The sequence below is a fragment of the Oncorhynchus keta genome, chromosome 34 (genome assembly GCF_023373465.1).
Source record: "Oncorhynchus keta strain PuntledgeMale-10-30-2019 chromosome 34, Oket_V2, whole genome shotgun sequence".
In the NCBI taxonomy this organism is placed as follows: domain Eukaryota; kingdom Metazoa; phylum Chordata; class Actinopteri; order Salmoniformes; family Salmonidae; genus Oncorhynchus; species Oncorhynchus keta.
The window spans coordinates 61,363,672-61,378,102 of record NC_068454.1 but is presented as its reverse complement, the minus strand read 5'-3'; the positions used below and the strand labels follow the sequence as shown (position 1 = coordinate 61,378,102).

The following is a 14,431-nucleotide window of genomic DNA, read 5'->3' as shown; positions in this document are numbered from 1 at the left end:
ACATCGACTTTTTTTTCTTTATTTCTTTATTAGGATCATCATTAAATGGCCTACCTAAAATGTGTAATGAGTCTTGTTAAACTACATAGAATTGCAGGAATTGAGCTTAAAAATCATAGGTCCCTCAAATTAAACAAAATCAAGATGGTGGATTTAATATATATAGGCTATCTTAATAAACAATAATAAAATGGACGGGGGACATTTTTTTTATAATGTGAAAAGATAATAAAAAATAACTGGATTAAAGGACTCAAACCTCTTGATAAAATAGCTGTAACAGTGTCTGTGAAGTTGCTTAGCTTCCTCACACACTAGTGATGTATCCATTGATTGCATCACTCAAATCACACTCTGTGTGGAGTGCATCGGGGCTTGACTGGAGCTAAATCAATCCATTTGGATTTGGGTAGCTTCAGGGGCTCTATCGACGTCCTGTTGCTGCAGCAGTTCTCTTCTGACTGCCTGTCTCTGTTTTATAAAGCCTGTCTGATTGGTAACCCAGCTTGGCCCTTTGTCATTCTGCTTTCCTAAAGCTCAGTATTTGATCACGCAAGGGCTGTATGTTCGTTATGAAATAAGAAGTGGTTGGTATATTGCAGTGTTTCCCAACCTCTCCTCGGTACCCAAAGAGGTGCACTCTTTGGTTTTTGCCCTAGCACTACACGTCTGATTCAACTAATCATCAAGCTTTGATTATTTGAATCAACTGTGTAGTGCTAGGGCAAAAAACTAAACGTGCACCTCTTTGGGTCCCGAGGACAGAGGTTGGGAACAACTGGTGTAGTGGAAATGACCCAATTCACTGGGGTTGGTAATTACTTGGTCTTAGAACACTCACGTTACTTAGTCTTACATAGAACACTCACATTCACATGTGAATTTATCACTGTAGTCAATGTTTTTGAAGTAGCTGTGAACTAATTGAAATGGGAAATCTGAATACTGCAGTAGAAAAGAACCAGGCCCAGATAATTACCACAACAGGTGTGCCTTTTTGTGTGAGGCACCCAGTGAGAAAACCATCAGGGTTTTGGAGCTGCTTCTGTGTTTACTGTTTTTGTTAGTTCACTTTTGAATTGCAATTTCTTTCACCCGGGATGAGCTACTGAATAATAGGGACACATTACCAGCTGTTTTTTGTCCTGAGATTCTGTCCTCATCTGACAATATACTGCTGAAAACCACAGACCACGAGTTGGATTTCTAACTTAGGCTATGCGACTGTGCGTCGGAGAACGAGGGAGAGAAACACTGGGGAGAAGGCGAGGTCGCCGTGCCCTGCTGCCAAGGTCATTTCCTCTCCAAAATGTGTTTACTCACCTCAGTCGACGAGCTACAACTTCTGATTAGAACAAAAAAGGACTTCTGTCATTTCTGTTTCACTGAATCTTGGCTAAATGACGACACACCTGAAGCTGCTGTGGATATACCAGGCTTCCAGCTATACCGGGCTGATAGTGTACCAGAGCTGTGCAAAAAATCTTATGGTGGCGCTGTATGCTTTTTACGTCAAACAACATTGGTGCAATCATGTCACTTTACTGGCGAAATCTTGATATCCTGACTTGATCTTCTGACTTCCTGAATTATTTTCATCAACTGCCATCCGTTTTATTTCACCACGTACCCGCCCCCCTTGTTTTGGGGTTCCGGCATCCCCCCCAGATAATTGTCATGTATAGGTACTTTTTAACAGGACATTCTACTCTAAAATGAATGAAAATAAAATGATGCTGACACATCTGAAATGATATTTCCACCTCTAGAAATTATTCAGTTTTGTTGTTAGAATTATTTGAACATATTGGACCATGCATATAGCCTATGCATGGTCCATATGATCAGGTATGCTAATTGCTATAAGTATTACCACCTGGAGTTGAGCTGTTGCGGTGACTGTATTACCACCACACCGGCGGTCACGAAGGCAGTCAAATTCCATGGAATTAGTCTTCTTTAAGCTCTCATGCTGCTGATGGTCATTAGTAGCCTACCAAACTTGCTGACTGCCTGGTACTCAGCACTCGTTTGTCCCTCTAATCACTCTGACATCAATGCAAATGTAATCGAAAATCTAATCATGAGCTCATGTTGCGCATAATTTCTATAGGCTATACAATTGCATGTGAAAACAGAGTGATTGCCTCTACTAAAAAGAGGAGTATCTTATCAGCTTTCTATAGGCTAGGCCTACTTTTCCCCCCTTTTTTTCTCAACTTTCCTAATATTAAGAACAATGCTTATCTTTACAACAGGAGTATAGCCTACCTGGCTGGCATGAAAATGAACCACGGGTAAAGTGTCCTCCATTCCCTATTTAAGTGCATAGATGACATGTATTTTTCCCACTACCCCTGATTTGAGACAGGTGCGTGATTAATGGCCCATTGTAAATCAAAACACATTTCACACATTATTTAGTATATGTAAAGACAAGATTACATCAAGAATAATCTGATGGGTGACAATATGAATTACATATAACTTGTGAATAATGCCCATCAAGAAACTGCCTTTTTTTCTCGACTTTGTCGAATCATAGTTGCACACCTCATAGTATAGTCCATAGGCCTATATGTTTTGATAAGGTTTGTATCACTAAAGTGGGCAAATAACTTCTTAAAATTAAGCACATTAATCCGCTTTACAAAGGGTGTGGAACCTAACTGGCATACATAAGCAGTGCGTGAGTTTCAAGTTTAGGGAAGATCATTTCCACCATAAAAATGCACCTTTTATAAAAAAAAGTATTACATGCATATTCACATTTGCGGTGACTCTATAATGGTGTTTTCCCGCTAATGGAACATTCATGCTTATAGCATACTGCCATGTGCACATTTCTGCTCTTATAATATGAAGAAATAAATTATTTGGCTATAAACATTTTAAGCTAAACATTCTGATCTGTTATATCAGCCACATCTACTGCAAAAATAGCCTGCAGAGTTCTGTCCTACTATCCAGGTCTGTACCCAAACAATTTGAACTTCTACCTTTTAAAAATCCACCTCTCTAAAAACAAGCCTCTCACCGCTGCCGCCTGCTATAGACCACCCTCTGCCCCCATCTGTGCTCTGGACACCATATGTGAACTGATTGCCCCACATCTATCTTCAGAGCTCGTGCTGCTGGGCGACCTAAACTGGAACATGCTTAACACCCCAGCCATCCTACAATCTAAGCTTGATGCCCTCAATCTTACACAAATTATCAATGAATGTACCAGGTACCTCCCCAAAGCCGTAAATACGGGCTCCTTCATAGATATCATCCTGACCAACTTGCCCTCTAAATACACCTCTGCTGTCTTCAACCAAGATCTCAGCAATCAGTGCCTCATTGCCTGCATCCGTAATGGGCCAGCGGTCAAACGACCTCCACTCATCACTGTCAAACGCTCCCTGAAACTCTTCAGCGAGCAGGCCTTTCTAATCGACCTGGCCGGGGTATCCTGGAAGGATATTGATCTCATCCCATCAGTGGATATTTTTTTTAAATGTCTTCCTAACCATCTTAAATAAGCATGCCCCATTCAAGAAATTTAGAACCAGGAACAGATATAGCCCTTGGTTCTCCCCAGACCTGACTGCCCTTAACCAACACAAAAACATCCTATGGCGTTCTGCATTAGCACTGAACAGCCCCCGTGATATGCAGCTTTTCAGGGAAGCTAGAAACTATTATACACAGGCAGTTAGAAAAGCCAAGGCTAGCTTTTTCAAGCAGAAATTTGCTTCCTGCAACACTAACTCAAAGTTCTGGGACACTGTAAAGTCCATGGAGAATAAGAACACCTCCGCCCAGCTGCCCACTGCACTGAAGATAGGAAACACTGTCACCACTGATAAATCCACTATAATTGAGAATTTCAATAAGCATTTTTCTACGGCTGGCCATGCTTTCCACCTGGCTACCCCTACCCCGGTCAACAGCACTGCACCCCCCCACAGCAACTCGCCCAAGCCTTCCCCATTTCTCCTTCTCCCAAATCCAGTCAGCTGATGTTCTGAAAAAGCGGCAAAATCTGGACCTCTACAAATCAGCCGGGCTAGACAATCTGGACCCTTTCTTTCTAAAATTATCTGCCAAAATTGTTGCCACCCCTATTACTAGCCTGTTCAACCTCTCTTTCGTGTCGTATGAGATTCCCAAAGATTGGAAAGCAGCTGCGGTCATCCCCCTCTTCAAAGGGGGGGACACTTGACCCAAACTGCTACAGACCTATATCTATCCTACCCTGCCTTTCTAAGGTCTTCGAAAGCCAAGTCAACAAACAGATTACTGACCATTTTGAATCTCACCATACCCTCTCTGCTATGGGATCTGGTTCAGAGCTGGTCATGGGTGCACCTCAGCCACGCTCAAGATCCTAAACGATATCTTAACCGCCATCGATAAGAAACATTACTGTGCAGCCGTAGGCTTTCGACTCTGTCAATCACCACATCCTCATCGGCAGACTCGACAGCCTTGGTTTCTCAAAAGATTGCCTCACCTGGTTCACCAACTACTTCTCTGATAGAGTTCAGTGTGGCAAATCGGAGGGTCTGTTGTCCGGACCTCTGGCAGTCTCTATGGGGGTGCCACAGGGTTCAATTCTTGGACCGACTCTCTTCTCTGTATACATCAATGATGTCGCTCTTGCTGCTGGTGAGTCTCTGATCCACCTCTACGTAGACGTCACAAAACTGTATACTTCTCGCCCTTCTTTGGACACTGTGTTAACAACCCTCCAGGCAAGCTTCAATGCCATACAACTCTCCTTTCGTGGCCTCCAATTGCTCTTAAATACAAGTAAAACTAAATGCATGCTCTTCAACCGATCGCTACCTGCACCTACCCGCCTGTCCAACATCTCTACTCTGGACGGCTCTGACTTAGAATACGTAGACAACTACAAATACCTAGGTGTCTGGTTAGACTGTAAACTCTCCTTCCAGACCCACGTCAAACATCTCCAATCCAAAGTTAAATCTAGAATTGGCTTCCTATTTCGCAACAAAGCATCCTTCACTCATGCTGTCAAACATACCCTTGTAAAACTGACCATCCTACCAATCCTCGACTTCGGCGATGTCATTTACAAAATAGACTGCATCCAAGGGTATTGGAGGCTATCACAGTGCCATCTGTTTTGTCACCAAAGCCCCATATACTACCCACCATTGCGACCTGTACGCTCTCGTTGGCTGGCCCTCGCGTCATACTCATCGCCAAACCCACTGGCTCCATGTCATCTACAAGACCTTGCTAAAACCAAAACCAATTCTTTCTTTGGCCGCCTCTCCTTCCAGTTCTCTGCTGCCAATGACTGGAACAAACTACAAAAATCTCTGAAACTGTAAACACTTATCTCCCTCACCAGCTGTCAGATCAGCTCACAAATTACTGCACCTGTACATAGCCCACCTATAATTTAGCCCAAACAACTACCTCTTTCCACTACTGTATTTATTTTATTTATTTATTTTGCACCTTTGCACCCCATTATTTTTATTTCTACTTTGTACATTCTTCCACTGGAAATCTACCATTCCAGTGTTTTACTTGCTATATTGTATTTACTTTGCCACCATGGCCTTTTTTTGCCTTTACCTCTCTTATCTCACCTCATTTGCTCACATCGTATATAGACTTGTTTCTACTGTATTATTGACTGTATGTTTGTTTTACTCCATGTGTAACTCTGTTGTCGTATGTGTCGAACTCCTTTGCTTTATCTTGGCCAGGTCGCAATTGTAAATGAGAACTTGTTCTCAACTTGCCTACCTGGTTAAATAAATTAAATAAAGGTAAAAAAATTGAATAAAATAAAAAAGGTTACAGCCTTATTCTAAAATGTATTACATAGGTTTCCCCCCCCCCTCATGAATCTACTCACAATACCCCATAATAAAGCATAAACAGGTTTTTAGAAAATGTTGCTAATTGAACTATCACATTTACATAAGTTTTCAGACTCTTTAATCAATACTTTGTTGAAACACCTTTTGGCAGTGATTACAGCCTCAGGTCTTCTTGGGTATGACGCTACAAGCTTGACACATGTATTTGTGGAGTTTCTCCCAATCTTCTCTGCAGATCCTCTCCAAGCTTTGTCAGGTTGAATGGGAAGTGTCGATGCACAGGTATTTTCAGGCCTCCAGAGAAGTTTGTTCGGGTTCAAGTCCGGGCTCTGGCTGGGCCACTCAAGGACATTCAGAAACTTGTCCTGAAGCCACTACTGCGTTGTCTTGGTTGTGTGCTTAAGGTCTTTGTCCTGTTGGAAGGTGAACCTTTGCCCCAGTCTGAGGTCCAGAGCGCTGTGGAGCAGCGGCGACTCCTAGCCTATTAATGCATCTAAATTACCCTTTTATACAGTAAAACCTAAGCCAGCATGGCTGACTCCTAATGGCTGTTTTCAGATGTGCTCTTTAACATGTGACTATGGTCTCAATCTGCTCTGTGGATGTGAATGAACCCTGGTGTTTGAAGGGTGAGAGTGGTAGATGAGGTCACAGAGTGGGGGGCACGAGCCTTCTCCACATAGGGAGGCTTCTTCACGTTGTTTTTCGGGGTGGGGGGAAAGTTCAGTCTGGGCTCAGGCATCAAAGCCAATGCTCTTTTCCCTTTTGAACGTTTTATGTTATTGAGACGAGTGCCTGATAAGGGACAAAATGATGAGCAATATCCCATTTTTATGCTATAATAAGATTTAAGATGACATATTTAGCTGCCAACCTACCTGCACTTCTGTAGTTTAGTGCTGTTGAATGTGCCTTGGTAACATTATCATTTGAATGTTTAAAGCGTTTTATAAAGTCAAATGTCGATGTTGATGATTCTATAGTATTTAGCCTAGAATAGATGTAGACTAATATTGATGATCACATTATGCAGCAGTTGTGGTCTCTTGCTGAAGACTGCTAGCTCTATACAATGCATTTGGTCTGGACTGTAATGAGTCCCCTGTGAATTCTTCAGATGTACAGACAGTCCTGAACTGCTCATTTGAACCAGTAAAGGGGGTTTCAGTCAATTAGGGAATTCAGAATCCTACGGAGTTTTTGGCAGCTGAACACACTCAAATGTAATGCAGGGAGACAAAAATACTCTCCATCTCCCCATGCAACGATAAGCCCTGCACAGGTTTAGCTAGGCCTATGTTATTACATTTATCGAACATCATGTCTCTGTGGTTTTACTTTTCACAGAAATACCCAATTGATATCTATGTACAAAATGACAGGAACTCCAGGTGTAGACCTTTGCAGAATCTGACCTGCCCATGTATTAGGCCTATACATTTGCAAAGGAAATCAGGACATCCAGTATCTGGAAATAAAGGGAGAATTTCAATATAATTTCTCATACACTGGTGAGGTTGGCGTCTGCATTTTATGACCTACTTGGATTCTGCAAATTGTCCAACACACAAGAGTGAGTCAGGTGTGGACCTCTCAGCATGGTTGCTTTGCCAACGCAGGCCTACGCGTGATGATAATTGGGCCTGTGTTATTCTTAATTACGACAGCACCTCAGGTCAGCAAGACTCCTGGGATTTTCTGGATACAGCATCACCGTAGAATAACAAAACACTGAGATTTTGTTGCTTCAGAAATTGGACATTTTAATATCCAGTTAGAATCTATTAATGGATTGTGGACCAGTATGCTGGTAATGAAGCAAAAAAGTAAGAATCTCTGCTGAGCAAGTAGGCTAAATTGAAACATTGGAGATTGTATGGTTGTCGTTATCATCCCCAAAAAGTATGTTATTGAGGATTCTTTTTCCTTTTAGAATCAAGAAATGTTTCCCTTTCAGGATAATTTTGAGTCACTGTAAGTAACTAAAAAACACCCTGCTCACTTTGGCCATTACATAAGACACAGAATTGTATTTTCAGGAAATAACCACAGTTTGGGGGGAGGGGTGGGGTTCTGTGGTATCGTTTTCTTGCTTGGGGAGCTGAAGCCAGTCCTCTCCTCGCAAGAGGAAATCCTGATTAGCAGCCACACCTAAAGGCCAACACGAATGAACTCCTTCCAAAGACAAAGTCAAGATTCTTGTCCAGATCACACGGATTATCTTCAGTCATGTATTTTAGCTTTTTCCAAGCCTCAGGAAAGCTCCAGTAGCAGTTCTGTCAGGAGAGATGTACTTATTTTGAATTCTTTACTTTTTGATTAGATCCTTCCTCACAGCACAGAGATGCATGTGAAACTCTGGTTAGGCTCTGCAGGGGGTAAAAATGAAGTGGTGGGGCCCTGAGATTGATTAGTACCCATTAAAGTACAGCCTGCCTTCTCTTCAATTACACCACAGAGCAAGGGTGAGAAAGTGTTCGATCAACACGGCCAGAGTCCTGTCACCAGATGTGACGTGTTGATACAAGAGATGAATTTGTCTCTAGAAGGCCATGTATTCCTTGAAGTCAGTTTTCATGGCTTCATGCTGCCAAACCCTGAAGAATGTCATGGTTGAGACTTTCACCTGCATTTGTAGACTAGGTTAAATCTAACTCATAAATTCCACATAGACTTTGCCAGCTGATAAGCTTGACTTTTAAGGTTTTGCAGATGTAAAGGCCCCGAGGTATCAAAGCTATAATGTTTCTAACCATTTATGACAACCAGGCTAGCCGTGATGTATGAGTATGATCCTAGTTGCCAAGAGCAAAAACGACCACTTTTCCTTTCCTTCTCAAACGATGTCTTGGGGCTCCAAAGTGGCGCAGCAGTCTAAGACACTGCATCTCAGTGGTAGAGGCCTCATTCCAGACCCTGGTTCGATTCCAGGCTGTATCACAACCGGCCAGAATTGGGAGTCCCATAGGGCAGCGGACAATTGGCCCAGCGTCGTCAGGGCTTGGCCGGGGTAGGTCATTGTAAATAAGAATTTGTTCTTAACCGACTTTCCTAGTTAAATAAAGGCTTTTCCTGGAAATGCCAAAATAATTGAAGGCACGAGTAACATTTTAGAGTTTGTTCATGTAGAGACAATGTTTCTCCTAGCTAGGGCTGGGAAATTCCAGGGACCTCATGATTTCGATATTATCACAATACTTAGGTGTGTTGCGATTCTATGTATCACAATTTTTTTTATGTGTTGCGATTCGATACTGTGATTTTATTGTGATTTGATGTTTCAAACACATTGTTCACTACATGTCTGCTGCAGAGGGACAGTAGAAAGCCATGAGAGGTAAAAGTACACAACATGTTGGCTCACCATTTAAAACAATGAAAAAGATGTGGAACTAGACATAGGATGATATACCAGAGTTTTGGGGCAGGTACACCTGACTAGTGATCGCTGACATTACAAATCGGTACTTGGGAGTCAATATAAAATCGCAAAATATTGTGATAATCTACTGTATTAATGTTTTTTCCTTAACCACAGCATACGCTTGTGGATAAGTTTGTTTAAATCTAATGCAGTGTTGGCCAATATTTTTATATTGCGCTCCTCAATCTAGAATTTGGTGTTTGAAACCAATAGTGATGCAACAGTCCTCCTTTTTTTAAATGCACAGAGCCAAGCCACATTTATAATGACTGGACAACTTATTATTATTTTTTAAACTTTCAACTCATTTCTCTGTGACTGGCTTTGTTAAAACAGCTATGATGAGTTGTTATGCAATGTATAACGTGTAAAGATGTGCTAATGTATAACGTGTAAAGATGTGCTAATGTGTAACGTGTAAAGATGTGCTAATGTGTAAAGATGTGCTAATGTGTAAAGATGTGCTAATGTGTAAAGATGTGCTAATGTGTAAAGATGTGCTAATGTGTAAAGATGTGCTAATGTATAACGTGTAAAGATGTGCTAATGTATAACGTGTAAAGATGTGCTAATGTATAACGTGTAAAGATGTGCTAATGTGTAAAGATGTGCTAATGTGTAAAGATGTGCTAATGTGTAAAGATGTGCTAATGTGTAAAGATGTGCTAATGTGTAAAGATGTGCTAATGTGTAAAGATGTGCTAATGTGTAAAGATGTGCTAATGTGTAAAGATGTGCTAATGTGTAAAGATGTGCTAATGTGTAAAGATGTGCTAATGTGTAAAGATGTGCTAATGTATAACGTGTAAAGATGTGCTAATGTGTAAAGATGTGCTAATGTGTAGCTTGTAAAGATGTGCTAATGTATAACGTGTAAAGATGTGCTAATGTGTAACGTGTAAAGATGTGCTAATGTATAACGTGTAAAGATGTGCTAATGTGTAGCGTGTAAAGATGTGCTAATGTATAACGTGTAAAGATGTGCTAATGTGTAACGTGTAAAGATGTGCTAATGTGTAACATGTGCTAATGTGTAGGTTGTAAACAAAGATGTGCTAATGTGTAGGTTGTAAACAAAGATGTGCTGATTTCCTTTATCTACAAGACCAGACAAGTGGGGGTTACAGTGAAGTTTAGACCTCTGACAGTAATGGTGTTTAACAAAATAGCTCACCAGCAGTTCTTCATCACAATCGCCACATAATCATATGAAATACTGAAGCTTTCTCAAAGGTAGAAGATACATAGGCTACAATCTGTGGACCATACCACCCAAACATGCTTACAATGGTTTACGTTTTGGAATCCGGTCATACAATTGAGATGTAGGCCTATAGAGTGTATTGGAGGATCATTTCATTTCTGAACATGTCTCCCAGCACTGTTTTGAACATGAAATCTTCTGAGTTGCACCTTTTTAACCCTCTGTGTACACCTGCAGACTATAGAATGAAAGAAAAGCTCTAGCCCTGCCTACAGAGATGCTTGTCTGTCTTTTTAAAAGTGCATTCACGGCTTAATGTGGCCTTCCCTTTTGTCTCATTTCAACCTCAAGTATGAGAATGAGGGGCAGGAAGTAGCCAACTAGAATAGATAAAATGTCAGGATGCTGTTGCTATTCTTTCACCAGGATGAGGAACCACAGCATCAGACGGGTCAACACTTTCATATACCGTACTAAAGAAAATATGTGACCTTGCCTACCATTGTTTGTAGGCTATGAAGTCTGTAGTGTACTCACAGTCTGTGATTCTTGTTAAGCTAAATCTTATAGCATAATAGAATTGGTCTCCAAACCTCAAGTGTTACAACAAAATCAACTGAAACTCTAGGCTATGCAACCGTTTTGACAAAAATTGTATTATTTTTTTCATCAGCAAAGCATGTTAGAATTTCCACTCAAACTAGCTTGCCATTCAACATGGTTGACAGGAATACATTGTAAAAAAAAATATCTAAATGCAACATCCAACAATTTTAAAAGATTTTGTTGAGTTACACTTCATATAAGGAAATTAATTAGGCCCTAATCTATGGATTTCACATGACTGGAAAGATAGATATGCGTCTGTTGGTCACAGACACCTCAGAAAACTAGTCAGTATCTGGTGTGACCACCATTTGCCACCATTTGCCTCACAACGTGGCAAATCTCCTTTGCATAGAGTTGATCAGACTTGATTGTGGAATGTTGTCCCACTCTTCAATGGCTGTGCAAAGTTGTTGGAAATTGGCGGAAACTGGAACACACTGTCGTGCACGTCTATCCAGAGCATCCCACACATGCTCAATGGGTGACGTGTGATGAGTATGCAGGCCACGGAAGAACTTGGACATTTCAGCTTCCAGGAATTGTGTACAGATCCTTGTGACATAGGGCTGTGCATTACAACGCTGAAACATGAGGTGATGATGGCGGACGAATGGCACAACAATGGGCCTCAGGATCTCTTCACGGTATTTCTGTGCATTCAAATGACCATTGATAAAATCCGTAGCTTATGCCTGCCCATACCACAACCCAACGGCCAGCATGGGGCACTCTGTTCATAAAGTTGACATCAGCAAACTGCTCGCCACACAACGTCATACGGTTGGACGTACTGCCAAATTCTCTAAAACGACATTGGAGGCAATTTATGGTAGAGAAATTAACATTACATTCTCTGGCAACAGCTCTGGTGGACATTCCTGCAGTCAGCATGCCAATTGCACACTCCCTCAATTTGAGACGTCTGTGGCATTGTGTGACAAAACTGCACCTGTGTAATGATCATGCTTCTTGATATGCCACACCTGGCAGGTGGATGGATTATCTTGGCAAAGGAGAAATGCTCACTGGGATATAAACAAATTTGTGCACAAAATCTGAGAGAAATAAGCTTGTGTGTATGGGAAATTTATTTTAGCTCATGAAACATGGGACCAACACATGTTGTGTTTTATATGTTTTTATTTCCAAATATATTTGGTGGTGCTCATAGTCAATCATAAACTTTAATATTCAGCAGTTAATGTCTGTCATTCAATTCTTTCTACAACAAGGGTAGTCAGATTTTTCTTTACCTAAAGGTAATACATTTTCAATGGCCTTTGCCCTGGGGGAGAAGCACATAGACTTTCATGAGAGCCATCACTCTTTAGTAAGTGCACACAAGCGTGGGCAAGATCACATGGCAGGCCTTGGGACATTGAACGTCGCAGGCCATTCGATCAGGGATGGCAGGGCGCTGGTTGCAGGACGATGGGCGCTGAAGCCTTCCCCACATCTAAAGCTCCATATGCATGCTGTTTATTTCAGTATAAACAACTTACATGAGAACCAGCCTCACGCTTGTCTATGTATTTTGAATGCCCATTTTAAACTTCCAATTGGCCTTAAAAAAAAAAGGCATCCAAAATATTGGGTGAAAACAAATTGGAACCTCTTAGTAATGTCATTAATCTTTTCATGGAAATGGAATCTATTCATTCATAAATCAGGCACTTTCAGCATGCATTGAAGACTTCATCTGATGCTAGTCAATTGATGCAGAATTCATGTTTTATTTAGTTCAGCTTGAATGTGGAAAGGTTAAACATAAAGGTGCTGGAACACAACAATGACAGACTACTTGGGAAATGTCACGCACGTGGCCAATACACTACTAGATCTGTGTGGGCTGTATCCTTTTTAGGGGGGGACTCATTGTGGTTCACCCAGAATGCACTGTGACGGGCACCTTAAGTCGAGTAACACAATTGTTCAAGGAGATTCTTCAAGGTAACGGTCCTCAGTTCTCGAGAAAAATAGAAGGGGTTGGGGGGAGTTAGGAAAGACGTATACACAAGATATGTCAACAGTGTTCTTCACATCATGTGACGCACCATATATGGTATGCTGCTCTCAACTTTGCTTTGACCTCTTTGTTAGCATCTCACCAAATCGGTTTATTGTATGCGTACACAATTTAGCAGATGTTATAGTGGGTTCAGTGAAATGCTTATGTTACTAGCGCCTAACAATGCAGTAAAATGTCAAATAATCCCCCCAAAAAACAAACACGAGATATCAACAAATTTTGGAACAAACCTGAGTAGCACTGTAACAGTAATCCAAATGCAATTTATATGTATGTACACTTGATTAATTTAAACAGGATATACTAAGAGTGATATGGACAGCAGTAGATACTGTATATTACAGTGAGAAATTATGAATTATGATGCATGAATTAACCCACTGAAACATGCCCCTTTTAACAATTGTTTATGTTCCCTCTCAGCTGAGTTAGAGCTTTGCTAAAGTTATTTTAAGCTCTCTACAGCCTATAGTTTCAGTATGAAGCACTTATCCAAGGTCAAATATTTATAGACACTAGGATAGTTTGGCAACATTCCTTAGAGGATGTAATTCATCTTAACCTGGTGTGCTGCCTGTGCCCCATTAAAAAGACAGCTAGCCGACCGGTAGCCTTCAGGTGTCATGTGTAGCTTGTTGTTTATGTTGGCCAATCGAAGTGGCAAAGAGGCTCAACATGTAGCAAATGGAGTGAGAGTTCACTAATTCAATGCAAGATGGAATACAATTATGGAATTAACAGTTTGCAAAATGAGAAGGAGTAGGCTACAACGAGCAACCAACAGGTAGGATATTGTTGGAATGGGGTTGGGGAGAAAGCCCAGCATTTAGCCTAGCTAACTATAGCTTCTCCAGGCTACTCCAGTCAAGACCGGTACTGTTGTATGGGATGATAAATAACATTGGAAATGCTGCACCTACGATAACATCTGCAAATCTGTGCACACAACCAATAAAAGGTTGTTTGAGCCTCTCCCTCGCGCAGCAGCAGTGCTCAGGTTAAAAACGTACACGTATTAAGAATTTACAAATAAATGACAAAAATTCACGATACTATTCATATAGTGAAATTATTTCAAATCCCCATCCCTACTGCCTAAGCCCAAATGATTATATCCCATATACTGGCCGCTTCCTCTTTGATTGGAGTGTGATTTGCTTCCCCAGGGTCAAGAATTTAACTGCACGCATTTCACAGAAACGTTTTAATTATTTAATTTTATTGAGCCGAGTTTAGTTCGATAGTTCTCTCCCTCTGGTCTCTGCGAGGTAGGGCTGAAAAGGAAACATTGATGACCTCTAGACCATAAAGAC

General features: G+C 41.1%; 1 protein-coding gene across 3 annotated transcripts in view; it reads left to right on the top strand.

Moving 5' to 3' along the window:
• Positions 1-14,431, top strand: part of LOC118367442 (inactive phospholipase C-like protein 2) — a 67,205-nt gene that overhangs the window by 26,736 nt on the left and 26,038 nt on the right. The gene's annotated exons all lie outside the window — the stretch shown is intronic.